Genomic DNA, 13,217 nt, shown 5'->3' on the forward strand with positions numbered 1-13,217 from the left:
CCCGGGAACGCGGGGTTTGCAGGGACCGAATCCGCGGTGAGGGACATCAGGGACGTCGGGGAGAGGGATGTAAGAGATCGTTGTCACCGTGGATGGGGTGTCACCAAGGCAGGGGCGAGGGGTTGCTGTGTCTGGGAAAACCTTGGGATTAGGGACGAGCACGTAGAGAAGGCGCCTTGTGGACCTGAGGAGCTGAGCCTAGTTCTCAGTGGGACTTGAAGCAGGCTGGGGTGGCGGAGGTGGGTGGAGGGCGGTTCTATCGAGATTGCTTTACTTGAACATTCCGTTCGCTTTCACGCTGGCGCAGCCCAGCCCTCCTGACCAGCGCCGCTCTTCCACCTGTCACCAGCTGGTTCTCCTTGAGGTTCCGGCCCGTTGACCACAGTACTTCAGTTGGTGTAGAGGAAGTTGATGTGAGCCTTGCGGAGCTCGTGGGTTAGGAATGTGGACTGGACGTTTGAATAGTCTCCCTTCCTCCATGAGGCCATAGCCTAAGTGGAAAGATGCCGTTGGAATGAGGTGGAGTCACTTAGAGATCTTCTTACCCTGTGCCCCGGTGGAGATGACTGGGCGCCTTCCTGTGTCTGTTCTAAGGGGTTGGCCTTCTGCTCAGCAAGCATCGGAGCATGCATCGCTGTCAACCGCTGGTGCTATTTGCAAGGTTGCTTTGCTTTGTTATCTTTTGATTTGTTTTGAGACAGGGTCTTACTGCGTAGCCTTATCTGGCCGGGAGCTCTGAGACATCTGCCTGCCTCTGCCTTTTCAGTGCTGGGATTCCAGGCGTGTGTCACCAAGATTGTCTTGCCTTTGTTCCACCATCACTGTGCATCCTTGGGACATAAAATCAAATTGGACACATTTCTGTCCTTAAAATTTTTTTTCTTCCAACGATGAGCTGCTGTTCTCATCAGCTCGCCCCTTGTTCTGACTTGTTTCTGTTGCCTGCAGTTGTTTGTACCTTAAACATTGTCTCAAAATAGTGTTCTATTTCACACACACACACACACACACACACACACACACACACACACCCCTTACATGTCACATGGTGTAGCTGCTTTTGTATCCTCATAGTCATTCATTCAGCCAAGAGACATCCAGCTAAGATACATTGTAAAGTATCTTTACAACTTGGGAGACTTCAGGGTGCAACAATGAACGAGAGATAAGGTCTCTGCTTTTGTGGAACTTGTGTTATACACTGGGCAGAGACAGAAAACAAGCAGCATTTTAAAGAAAGAAGATGTTGGAAAGCAGGTGAAGCGTTTGGGCAGAAAAGTGTACTATTAGAGAAGAGTCTGGGATCCTTCATAGGCCCCAAGCCAGGGAATTTCCTCTGTTCAACTGGAATCCGGCAAGTAGGGGAAAGGGCAGTGGCAGAAGAATTGAGTAGTCTGGCTGGGCGGCTCAGGCCTGTGTCTCAGAACTCTGGGAGGCAGAGGCAGGCGGATCCCTGTGAGTTTGAGACCAACCTGGTCTACAAAGTGACTCCAGGACAGCCAAGGCTACACAGAAAAACCCTGTCTCAGGAAAACAAACAACAAATGAACGTTGAGTAGGCAAGCTGTGATCAGCTAGACAGCTGTTCCTCTTGCTAATACCTATGCTAATACGTGACCACACCTCACCCCAACCACAAAGGGAAGGGTTTCAGCCTAACCAAGCTGACAACAGGCCTCCCCCCTGGTGGAAGTATGCACTTAAAAAAAAGTATTTGCTTATTAAACATTTTTAATTTTTTTTTTTTTTTTTTTTGTGTATGGGTGTTTTGCCTGTATGCATTTCTGGTGTACCAGTTGTGTGCCTGGTGCCCACGGAGGCCAGAAATGGTGTTGGATTTTCTGGTACTAGTTGTAAGCTTCCGTATGGGTGCTGGGAACTCAGCCTGAGTCAGCTGCAGGAACGACCAGTGCCTTTAACTGCTGAGCCGCCTCTTTATTAGCTCTTGCAACCGTGCTTGATCAAAGCAAAACCACGGTTAAACTCTAACCAAAACAGGCTGCATCTCCAGAGAAACCCGGCCGAAATTTCACATTCATCTTTGGGTGCTGCTCATTCTTGTAGCTGAGTCACACTGCTTGAGCATGTTCAAGAGGTAAATGATGCAAACACAGAAACACAGCAGCCACTGTGAATACATATTGTGTTAGATGGGAGGGAATGGAACAGGAGAAGGAAAAAGGAGGCAAAGGAATTGGTCACCAGGGGGTAAGGGAAAGCAGTCACCATTCAGCCATAGGCTTGTAAGTGGCACTGACAACTCCCCCCCCCCCAATAATTTATTTATTTTTATTTTCTGTCCATTGATGCTTTGCCTACATGTATGTCTGTGTGAGGGTGTTGGGTCCTGGAGTTACAGATAGTTGTGAGCAGCCATAAGGGTGCTGGGAATTGAACTCAGGTCCTTTGGAAAAGCAGTCAGTGCTTTTAACTGGTGACCATCTCTCCAGACCTGACAACTACCCTTTTTGATGGAGCATTCCAAAACCTCTGCCTTCAGAAAAGGCTGAGGTTCTTTGCCTGGTGTGGGGGACAACCTAAGCTTGCATTCCTAAAATGTCTGTGCGATTGGCGGTTTTGTTTGTACAGGATAGATGTAGTTTTCTGTAGTTGTTTCCCATGGGAGTTATCTGTGCTAAGAGAAACCCTCAAGGAATCCCTGCCTTATGAATCTCTTCCTCTAGTCTATTACATGGCCCTGATCTCCCTTTGACAGGACCTAGCGTCCTGGACAGCACAGAGACCATTCTGTCTGTATATCGCCTGCTATGACGGCCTTTTGTATGATGTGTCCCCTGGTAGAACACTCTTGCACTTGCCCAGGACTGAAGGGGCTCCAAGGATGAGGTACATTTAGCTTTAACCCCAGGAGAGTCTTGGATGAACCAGGATGCATTAGTGGGTACCGTGGGATCTGAGATCACTAGACCAACAGAGCCTAAAGCTGCAGGGAAAGGAAACAAGACAACCACGCTATTTCTTCTCCTGACCCCTGAACCCCATGAGAGAGCTGTAGGGTGGGCACTGATCCAGAGCATTAAGCATGTCTTGGGTCCATCCCAGCCCCACAGTGTGGCTGCTCTGCTGGCACCAAAACAGCTTTTAGGAACCATTTTACTGTTCAATGGGAACATGGCCAGACAGTGAGTTCTCTGGAGAGACTTATGCTGTGTGGAACAGGTCCTCCTCCCAGTTCATACATTGCCATTTGGGCAGAAGCCTTTAGCCTGCCGAGGAAGGTGTGTCCACAACCAGAGTAGGCAGCTGTCCTAGTGGGAGCAAAGCCCTGCCCCTTCATGATGGAAGGGGTTGGTGCCGTTCTCTACTGCTGGCAACTGGCAAACACCGGTAGCCGTAACTGAATGAGCCCCCATGATTGGAAGTCCGGGTTTCGATATGTATTAGGTTGCTTCTCTGATCCTGTGACAAAACATTCTAACAAAAGCAACTTGGGGAGGAAAGGATTTGAGTTTAGAGATGACAGTCTATCATTGAGGAAAACCAGGGTAGGCTCTGAAGCAGGCATCTAGAAGCAGGAACTGAAGCAGGGACCATGGAGGAACACTGTTTACTGGTTTGCATAACTACTTTTCTTATACAGCTCAGGCCCTATTTGCCTAAGGATAATACTGCCCACGGTGGGCTGGACCTTCCTGCGTCAATTAGCAATTAGGAAAAGGCCATACAGACATGCCCACCAGCCAGCTAGGTCTTCAGTTGAGGTTCCTTCATCTCAGGTGACTCCAGTGTGTGTCAGGTTGACAAGAATTAACCAGCGCATGAAGTCATATCTAACAAACTGCCACAGCACCTGGCTTCTTTTCCCCCTGGCAAAGAGCAGTGTGCTTAGGCTTTCCTGTTCACTTGGCTCTCAGGTTCTCCTTGGCTGAGGTTGTGTTTGGGTCAGTATTCACACGAGACAGCGTCTTTGTGCCCTGTGCATCCGAATGTCATGAGAGGGCCTAGATCTCCAGGTCATCCGTTTCCCATCTATGTTCCTTCTGAGTACCAGCTGCCCAGCGTGTCCCCGCCTGTGAACCAGAACAGGTCCATTCTTCTTACCCTCGTTCTTCCAGGCAAAACAAGCCACCAGGCACACCCCATACTGCTCTGCTCACACAGAGGATCTGCTGCCATCTTTGTCACGTGGGCCCTGCGGTGGCTGTTGTGCTGTAGCTTTCCACCTTGGGGTGACATCCCTGAAATAGGCAAAATCACCTGAAGCCAGCCCTTTCTTTCTCTGCCCGCTATCTGCAGGGAGCTCCCCATGGAGCCATTGGAGTGCCTAGCTTCCTGGTGTGACAGCCCTTGTGCATGGTCTTTCCTGGAGTCACCTTCTTGGGCCTCCAGGGCTTCTTCAAGCCGGCACTGTGTATTGCACTTGGTTAGTGAGCGGCACTACCGTGCGTTCCACCCTGGGGTTTAATGGGTCAGATGTCCTAACAGTGGCTGAGCGGGCTCCGTGTCTAGTGCGCTGGTTGGAACCAGGGTAGTTCTCTTCTGGTGAGGCCAGCGTTTTGCCTGAATCTATGCAGTAATCATGCGGAGGGCTAGCCAGAGTCCCCATCAGACCTACTGAGCCATTTCGTTGACAGCCTGGGCTTACTGTAGAGGCCCGGACTCCCAACAAAGGCTTTATTTTATTATTATTTTATTTTATTTTAAACGTGTGAGTGTTTGGCTGCATGAATGTGTGTGTACCACTTGTGTACAGTGCCCTCTGGGGTCAGAAGTGTGTATTGCAGCCTGTTAGACGGGGAGTTAACAGGGTTGTGAGCCACCAGGGTGGATGCTGGGAACCAATCCTGGGCCTGCGGAAGAGTAGTAAATGCTAGTAAGTGCTGAACCATCCCTCCAGCCTCTGCAGAGCCTTCGCTTGTTTTGGGTTATTCAGTTAAAGGGTTTCCATAAGCACGCTGTCATGACTGATTGACGTCTGAGCCAAGCGACTGTGAATTCAGCTGGGCCCCTTGCAAAAGATCATACCACTTGGGCTTAATGACAGTGCCCCTCCTCATAGAGCGATGGAGGGGGTCTTGAGACTCTCACTTGAGTATTCGACTGCTCTCTACCATTTATTGTATGCAACTCTGCCTTAATTGCATGTGATCTTGAGGAGAGGAGAGAGGTTGGGGACACCTAGGTAAGGTGTGTGTGTGGGGGGGAGCTTCAGCTATACTGCTGCAGGAAGCTCCTATTTTTGCTGGGTAAGGCTTTTCAGGTGTAGCCTGTTGGGGAAGAACATCCACATCCTTGCAAATAACCTCTCACCTACGCTCTGTAAGGAAGCCCAATACGATCGTTGGTTTTCTAGAGTGAACTTTGGAGGAATTGTGCCTTGGCTTGTCACTGGGACCTTAAGAGAAAGGACAGATGTTTATTATCTCTCCCTAGGAAGGAATTTTAGCAGGAAGGTAAAGGCTGTCTGTCAAATACCAGCGACTGATTGTACTAGGCATGCTTTCTTATGCTTGAAGAGACTGGATGAACTGGACACTGGCATCTTAGTTATTTTCTATTGCTGTGAAGACACAGCATGAACAAAGCAACTTATAAAAGAGTATTTATTGGGACTCATGGTTCTAGAGGATTGGAGTCCATTATCATTACATTGGGGAATGTGGCGGCAGGCAGGCAGGCAGGCATGGTGCCAGAACAGTAGCTAAGAGCTTACATCTAGTCCTGAACATTGGAGACACACACACACACACACACACAGAGAGAGAAAGAGAGAGAGATAGGAATTGCATAGGCTTTTGAAACCTCAAAACCACTCCCACTGATACTTCCAACAAAGCCACGACTCCTAATCCTTCCCAAACAATTTCACCAACTGTGGACCAAGCATTTAAATATATGAGCCAATGGGTACTGTTTTTATTCAAACCACCACACCTGGGATTCCAGAGACAGTGGGTCCCATGTTCTGTGGGACCACTCTTCAGCACATGAATTCTATGATGGTAACATCTGCTTTCTGCCCATCAAGTGCAATCACCATTGTGTCACCAGCAGTGATAGGAAGGAAAGGCGATGAAGGTACCTCTGGACTAGGAGACAGTTCTGGGCTAGGGCACTGGTCCTGGAAAAGAGGACCATGAAGGTGTAGCAGTCTGTTAATGTCTTCCTCCTCATCCTTTTATAAGAGGGTATTGAGAAAGGGCACTTGTATATCAGTACAGCTGTTGGCGTAGGGGTAGAGATGTGTTATAAGTGTGTTGTAGCAGTGAAATTAATCAGGAAAGACAGTTGCAAGAGCTGTGGTCTGATTACATTTACAATGACAATCCTCCATTCTCCATGAACCACTGTCTTCAGCCGGCCGGTGGTGGTGCGTACACCTTTAATCCCAACACTCAGGGAGGCAGAGGCAGGTGGATCTCTGTGAGTTTGAGGCCACCCTGTGTATGGAGTGAGTTTCAGGACAGCCAAGGTGGAAATGCCAAAGAAGAAAGAAAGAGAAGGAGGAGAAGGAGAAGGAGAGGAAGAAGGAGGAGGAGAAGGAGAAGGAGAGGAAGGAGGAGGAGGAGAAGGAGAAGAAGGAGAAGGAGAGGAAGAAAAAGGAGGAGGAGGAGAAGGAGGAGGAGGAGAAGTGTCTCCTACATAGGCTAAACAGGTAAAGTGTGGGGTGATGTGGAGGCATAGCAAGTCTTTGATGCTAACCCATGCACCAGGGTGGAGCAGACTTTACTCTCCTGGTTTCTAGGTATAGGCATTTCCACAGCTTCTGCCTGGCCTGGGGAGCCCACACGAGGTTCTTCCTTTATCCCTGGGCCATAGGACATGCAGCCCGAGTCAGGACCGTCTAGCCCTTCTGAGAGTGGGTGGGGTGAGAGTCCATGAATACAATACCCTGTCCTCCATGAGCCCTTTGATGGGTGGATTTAGGTTTCTAGGAATCCATCAGTTCAGAGGCAAAGTCCCTGGAAGTTCTGCTCATTTTGCCTTCCCAGGCTCAGGTTAACACGGGCAGAGTGGTCATTCTTTCTTGTGATGGTCTGCTTGGCCCTTGCTATAGGCACAGGCCCCGCCTCATAGGCTGGGGTCCTAACCTCCAGTGTGATGGTATGAAGTGCTATTTGGGGGAGGTAATGAGAGTTAGGTGACATCATGAGGGGTCCCAGTCTCTCAAAAGTGATCTCAGTTCCCAGCCCCTAAGAACAGAGCAGTGTGGAATCTCTGGGCAGCCAGGAAGGAAGTGTGTGATCCTGAACCTGGCCAGACTTGTGCCCCAACCTCAGACTTCTAGCTTCCAGAGCAGTGAGAAGTACATTTGTTTTTCTCTATATGGATCCAGCTTGGCCTGCAGGGATGAGGCCCTGGGTAACCCTGGTTTCTTTTTTTCTTTTTCCTATAAATTTTCTGACAAACTAGAATCAGATAAAACCATTGGGCTAGTGCTATGTTACAGCTGGCTGTTATGCTGGCTGTGCCCGAGTGTGCTCAGTGTCACTGATACTAGCCTGAGATAAACCAGGTACATTCCGGCTTACATGAGGTCACTTCTGTTTTGTCCACGCTCCTCTGACTCAAACCGGGGGAGGCCTACTGGACTTGCTACTGCCCAGGACTACACTTTGGTCAATGAGTCTCCACATTTGACTCATTGACTCCACAGTTGTGGGTGTGTCCACCTGTTTCTCTGGTCTTGAACTTCTTGGGATCTGTTCCTAATCACTAAAGCCAGAACTCTTTGCTAGTTTGTTATGAATGTATAAGACAACCAGAAAGTTTCTACTTACTGAATTTCTACAAGTGAATACTTTTCTAAGAAACCAGGTTAGCCCGGGTGGTGGCAGCCCACATCTTTGTAGTCTGTGTCAGGAGGCAGAGACAGGCGGATCTCTGAGTTCAAGGTCAGCCTGGTCTACAGAGTGAGTTTCAGGACAGCCAGGGCTACACAGAAAAACCCTGTCTCAAAAAACCAAAAGAAACTAGGTTAAGATTTGAGGGGCAGTTTCAGAGCTGCCCTTGAACTCACAGCCTTCCTTCCTTTTGACGTTACAGTTGTGTGCTGTACTTTGTCTCAGTTTCTCTTATTTTCTTTCTTTCTTTTTCTTTCTTTCTTTTTTTTTTTTTTTTTTTTTTGAGACAAAGTCTCATCATATAACACTAGTAGGCCTGGATAGAGTGAAACTTTAGTAAGCTGCTTCTTATTTTATTCCTTTGGACACTGTTTAAAACTAGTTAACAGCAGAGATGTCTGTGGCACAGTCATCGTGATTGTGTGTGTGTGTGTGTGTGTGTTCCTACACATTTGGATGCATGTGCGGAGGCTGGAGAACTTCAGCTGTCATTCCTCAGGTGCCATCCATCTTGTTTGTTTTTTGAGATATGGTCTCTCACCCACCTGGCACTCACCTTAGAAGGCTAGAGTGGCTGGTCGTTGATTCCCAGGATCTGCCCGTCTCCACTTCCCTGGTGCTAGGATTATAGGTGTGGCATGCCCAGCTTTTTTTAAAAAAAAAATTATCTTAAAAATTTGGGCTTTTATTGAAATGTTTTCTCTTGTTGCTTCTTAACTGGCTGGGCATTCCACTGTGCCACTGTTGCTATCCTGAGGGCAGCCATACATGTTTTAGCCCACAGACTGTGCAGTACCTGGGATCTCCTTAATAGTTTTAGAAAGCTCTCTGACTAAGACCAGTGTCCCATTTGCCGGGAATGCTGACAGTCTCATCAAAAGTGATATTTCCAGAGCTGGGTGTGGTGTCACTGGTGGAGTGCACCTTTAATCCCAGCACTCAGGAGGCAGAAGCAGGCAGCAGACCTGCTTCTGTGTGTTCGAGTCTAGCTTGGTCTACAAAGAGAGTTCCAGGACACCTAGGGCTATGCAGAGCAACCCTGTCTTGACCCCTCCACCACACACACACACACCCACACACACACACACACCCCACACACCCCTTGATATTTCCACTGTGTTTAATGTTCTTCTACTTCTTTCTGTCTCTTGGTGGCTCCTTGAGAGCTCTGATGATCAAGGCAGAGGCAGAGGGCACCACCTCAGTCTGGGCCTGTCTGTTCTGGATGGTCAGTTTCACTGTAATTCTCAAACCTTCCCAGTCACTGGTTGCCTTCGCAATGTCATTGCCAACTTTTGTTGGAGACGGACCCTGGGGACTGATGTGGGGTACCAAGGAGATGTGTCACCGACCTCGCCTCCGGTGCACCTCAAGTATACGACTTTGATCTTCTTGGGGTCGAACTTGGGCAGCATGGTGGAGGCTGCTGGTATCAGATGAACCCTGATTTGGGATGACCCAAGAAAGTGGCATTGTAGCCACCCCCCAACTGAGAGCTGGCATGATCAGCTTTGGCTATAGAGGTTATAAGGGACCACACTCAGGTCCTCATGCTTGTAAGACTCTACCTACGTACTTCATTTTCACTCCAGCCCCCTCTTTGCTGTGAGTAGTTTCCCCGACACACACACACCGCCCCATGCTCTCCTCCTCCTTTGTCTGTGTTACCCGGGCCAGTTTGGCACAAACCTTTAATCCCAGTACTTGGGAGGCAGAGGCAGGCAGATCTCTGTGAGTTCCAGGCCAGCCTAGTCTACAGTGTGAGTTCAGTACAGCCAGGCCTACACAGAGAAACCCTGTCGGGGGGGGGGGGGGCGGGGAACAAACCAAATAAATAAATAAATAAATAACAGAGACCTGAGTGTGGTGGTGGATGCCTTTAATCTCCAAACTCGGGAGTCATGCAATCAAGGGCCAGTGTCACCCTGACCAAAAAGCAAGTTGGGGAGGAAAGGGTTTATTTGGTTTTCGAGTCCAAATCATGGTTCATCATTGGAGGAAGTCAGGACAGGAACTAAAGCGGCTGGAACCAGGAGGCAGGAGCTGATGCAGAGGCCATGGAGGGGTGCTGCTTACTGGCCTGCTTCCCATGGCTTGCTCAGCCTGCTTTCTTGTAGAACCCAGAACTACCAGCCCAGGGATGGCACCACCCACAATAGGCTGGTCCCTCCCCCACTGGTCACTAATTGAGAAAATGCTCTACAGCTGGAGGCACTTCCTCAACTGAGGATCCTTTCTCTCTGATGACTTTAGCTTGTGTCAAGTTGCCAGAAAACCAGCCAGTACAGCCAACCTAGTCTACAGAGTAAATTCCAGGCCAGTCAGAGTTACATAGTGAGACCTGGCCTCAATAACCACGTAAGTAAAGTAAGTAAATAAATCAAGGCAAAGTGTAGTTCTCACTTGTAACTTCAGCAGGACTAGCCTGGGATGCATAGATCAAGCCCCCACACACACATAATAACAGTTTTTAAAAACAGTATTACTTACATTTATAGAAATTCCAAACACACCAATTCAGAGTTTCAAGCCACAATTTTGTCTTTCTGTGAGGTATTTGTTACTGTGATATCAATACATTACTCTGTGTGTGTGATGTTTGCACGTGGTATATGTGTCTGCATGTGTTTGTGTGTGTGTGTATGGGTACATGTATTTGTGTACTTAGGGGCCAGGGAAGCCATCAAGTATCCTCCTCTATCATTTCCGTCTTTTTTTCTCTTGAGACAAGATCTCTTTCTGAACCTGGAGGCTGCTGTTTTTTTGGCGGGTCTTGCTAGCCCGCCAAGCCCCAGCCGTGGTCTTGTTTCTGCCTCCCATCCCCCCAGTGCCCGGGCTACAGGCTTACACTGGCTGGCTTTTAGGGCCAGGAGGTCAGGTCCTTGCGATTGTGCAACCCATGCTCTTAACTCTCTGTACTATCTCCCCAGGCAGACACACTATTTTTAACCGAAGTCCAGGCTCTTCGGCATTTCCTCAGTTTCCTCATAATTTCCCCCCCCAGTGTCCTCTGCCCCAGATAGCTGTTCAGGGTCTTACGTAACACCGAGCCATCATCTCCTCAGGTGATGACAGAGGCCTCTCTATGTCCCAGGTGGTTAAAGCAAGGCTGATCAGCTTGTGTAAGAGCTTTGCCTCCACCTACAGCTGCCTGCTGTTTTCCTCGGGGCTGGGGTTTAGGGGGATGGGACACTGAGGCTGAGGGCTTGGGAAGGAAGACTCCAAAAGCAGTGACCCCCCATAGGGTCACCTCCTACGGGGTCCTCACTGTCAATCTGCTCTGCCCTGTGGCTCGGGGCTGCTGATACTGACAGAGTGCAGCAGAGCTGTGTTTGCTGTGCCTCTTTAGGACACTCACCTCTTCTCTGCTGTGGGAAAAGGGGAGGACAGAGGTGTGAAGCCCCAGGTGGAACCTGTTCTTGGCGCAGGTTTCTTCGTGAGAGCCCTGACCCTCGCTTCCATTCATCGATTTAGTCACACAGGCTGGATTCCTGGATGCTAACTTCCTACTTTTGGGTATTCCAACAACCCCGTTGCTCATCTTGGTGCTCAGATTGTTCAGCTTTGATCACAAAGGGCTCTTCTGTCTGGTTCCTGTGTTGCTTTGGCATTAACCCTTCCTTATGAGCTTTGTTTTTCTGAGTTCTTGACTTTATGGAGTCTGGGGACGTTCCAGGCTTATCTTTGGGCCCCCTTTTGTCCTGGAACCTGCCACTGGCCCCATTTCTCTGCTTCGTCCCTAACTGTTACGGAGGTGGATATCTTTTCCTGGAGATAAATGTTTTTTTGGGGGAACTTGTGATCAAACTGCCTTTGCGACCTGCATCCTCTCCTTCCCTATGCTCAGTACAGACCCTGAGGCCAACAGGACCCAGACCTCTCTTCATGTCGCAATTCCACCTTTCCTCCAATTACTGTGCCTGGCTTTATGGCTTCATTATAACCAGGAATGCCCGACACTTGGGAAGAAAACTAAAGCGGACATCTGGAAGAAATGCGGGCGCCTGGGGTCCTGCGGAATTGAAAGGAACAGCTACTGGGACAGTCGCTCCTCCTTCAACTCCACCCCACCTCCCGCCCCCGCGCCCCGCCCCCTGCCCGTGCGTTCCATGTTGTTAGAATGGTCGCCAGGTGGCGCTGCAGACCCGCCGTTTGGGTGCGCAGGGCCTCGCCCGTGTGCAGGGTCTGCGTCAAACCGCGCCTAGGAAGTAAGTCCTCAGTGTTGAGACTGATTGGCCCATTTTCTGATGTTTGGCGCCTGAAGAACAATACCAGGAGGGTATGTCCACAGTATCCTCGAATACAGAGGCCCCTAGTCTCCAGGCAGCAGGAAGGGACAGGGTCCGTGGGGCGGGGAGTCTGTGGGCATTCCGGCTGGAGGTCAAGGAAGGGTGCATGGGAATGTGTGGGGAACACACGGAGACGGAGGAAGGGGGCACATGGGGAGCAAGCCTGTTTGGATAAGGGCGGGGTGGATGAGGGACTGGGGAACTGTCGTGCAGCACCCAGGCATGTGGGGACGTGGGAGGACAGAAGACTGGCTGCTTCCCAGCTTCCCGCCTCCTCTCTTCCGAGAAGTGACAGTGCCTGCAGGGTGGAGCGAGCTGGGAAGGGGACCAAGGGAATGCGGGTACAGGGGAGGGAGATCCCGGAGAAGGGAGGTTGGTGATCGATGAGGGGCCAGGGGAGGGAGATTCCCGAAGATGGGGAGGGGTAGAAAGAGGCCTGGAACTGTCGGGGAGTGCAGCGTGGGAGCCGGGAAGGGGTCTAGAACGATCTAGGGTGAGATCTAGGGTTGAGGGCCTCTGTAGCTCTGACTATACAGAGAACGAAGAAGGGCCCAGAGTACGGAGGCATCGGACCTCCAACCCTCACCCTCGGGAAGAAAATCCGTCCTGTTTGTCCAAACCCATCTCCTGCCATTGGTCCTAGTGCACAGTGTAGAAATTGGGGGAACCCAGGTGGGGGGTGCCGCCAGAGTTCCCCTCGTACCAATTTCCCTGCTGAGGCAAGGAAACATTTGTAGCGGGTAGCCTTTCAAGGAAGGGAAAGCAGTGACCCTCGGAAGGGCCGCTCGGAGCCTGGTTCTCTGTCCTGAGCAGTATCCTAACACAGCACTAAATTTTAGTGACCTGGTGAGGCCAGTACAGATCCTAATTCGGGGCGGGGGGAGTGACTTTTTCATAAAGGGAGGCTTTAAGGTGAAGGGGGGGGGGGGTGTTTTATCTGTGGAGCAGGCAGAGTTCCTTAGGTCAAGGTCACAGCAATTGAAGGAACCATCTGGGCTGTGACAGTGTAGGCCAGTGACCTCCTCCTCTTGGGGTTTGGGGAGCCACATCTTTTGGCTCTGACTCAAAGATTCTCGTCTTCTGGCAGCTCCCGAGGACCTGGCAGACTCCCAGTTAGGAGTAG

General features: G+C 50.1%; 1 protein-coding gene across 1 annotated transcript in view; it reads left to right on the top strand.

The window, feature by feature from the left end:
• The first annotated feature begins 8 nt into the window (after nucleotides 1-8).
• LOC129676506 (interferon-induced transmembrane protein 2-like) overlaps nucleotides 9-13,217 on the top strand; it is a 40,383-nt gene continuing 27,174 nt past the window's right edge. Inside the window, exon 1 of the mRNA XM_055606891.1 lies at nucleotides 9-36. The gene's annotated coding sequence lies outside the window, so the exon portion shown is untranslated. The remainder of the gene's footprint in view (nucleotides 37-13,217) is intronic.

This window comes from Psammomys obesus, unplaced genomic scaffold (assembly GCF_907164565.1).
Source record: "Psammomys obesus unplaced genomic scaffold, mPsaObe1.curated_primary_1811, whole genome shotgun sequence".
Classification (NCBI taxonomy): Eukaryota; Metazoa; Chordata; class Mammalia; order Rodentia; family Muridae; genus Psammomys; species Psammomys obesus.